At 36.7% G+C, this 888-nt stretch overlaps 1 non-coding gene across 1 annotated transcript; it reads left to right on the forward strand.

The window, feature by feature from the left end:
• Positions 1 to 356: 356 nt before the first annotated feature.
• LOC140624004 (U4 spliceosomal RNA) lies at positions 357 to 503 on the forward strand. Its single transcript, XR_012023565.1, has one exon. It is a non-coding gene; the product is annotated as a U4 spliceosomal RNA (small nuclear RNA).
• Positions 504 to 888: the final 385 nt, after the last annotated feature.

Below are 888 nucleotides of genomic sequence, written 5' to 3' on the forward strand. Positions count from 1 at the left end.
GGTTTTGAAGACAGAGCAATGAGGCCATGAGCCAAGGAAGGCAGGTAATCACTAGACTGAAAAGACAAGGCAACAGAATCTACTCTAAAGGTTCCAGAAGCAATCAATCCTGCTGACACCATGATTTTAGCCCAGTGAGGCCTGGGTTGAACATCTGACCTCTGAAAGTAAGATAATAAGTCTGTATTGTTTTAAGCCAGTACATTTACAGTAAATTGTCACTACAGAAGTAGGAAATAAGACACTTCTTCACAATTAAGCTTTATCAAATTGCAATGATAAATTGTAGGCAGGGTACAAAATCATGTTACAGGGTATTAACTAAGGTGTTACATCAAAGTTAAAAAATACACCTGAGCTTTGTGCAGTGACAGTATCGTAGCCAATGAGATTTATCTGAGGCACGATTATTGGTAATTGAAAAAGTACACCTGAAATATATACAAGGGCTAGATATCTACCAGTATTCTAGTCCTGAAAATACATACCTACTATTCATATGGATCTTGAGAAAGGACATTGATTCACCTTAAATAACAAAGTAACATGCAAAAGGAAAAAAAAAAGCATCTTTGAACTAAGGCAGCTTTGTTTCTGAATCAGGGTGCATTCATCATTTACTCAACACTTTACTGAGTATCTTCCCTGTGTCCTGCTGTGATGATAGAAGACAGGCAGCTCTGTCAGAAGCTTGCATGCTCATATTCTAGTGGTGTACTAGAACAATAAAGAAATAAGCACCATAAAAATATGTTTAAGTGCCTAGAAGAAACATAAAATGGAATTCATGAACACAAAGTGACTGAGACACAAACACATAGAAGGTGACAAAAGTCTTTCCGAAAATGTGACCTCAAAGATGCTACCTTAATAGGTTAAATGAAGAAG

The sequence above is a fragment of the Canis lupus genome, chromosome 2, assembly GCF_048164855.1.
Source record: "Canis lupus baileyi chromosome 2, mCanLup2.hap1, whole genome shotgun sequence".
Lineage (NCBI taxonomy): Eukaryota > Metazoa > Chordata > Mammalia > Carnivora > Canidae > Canis > Canis lupus.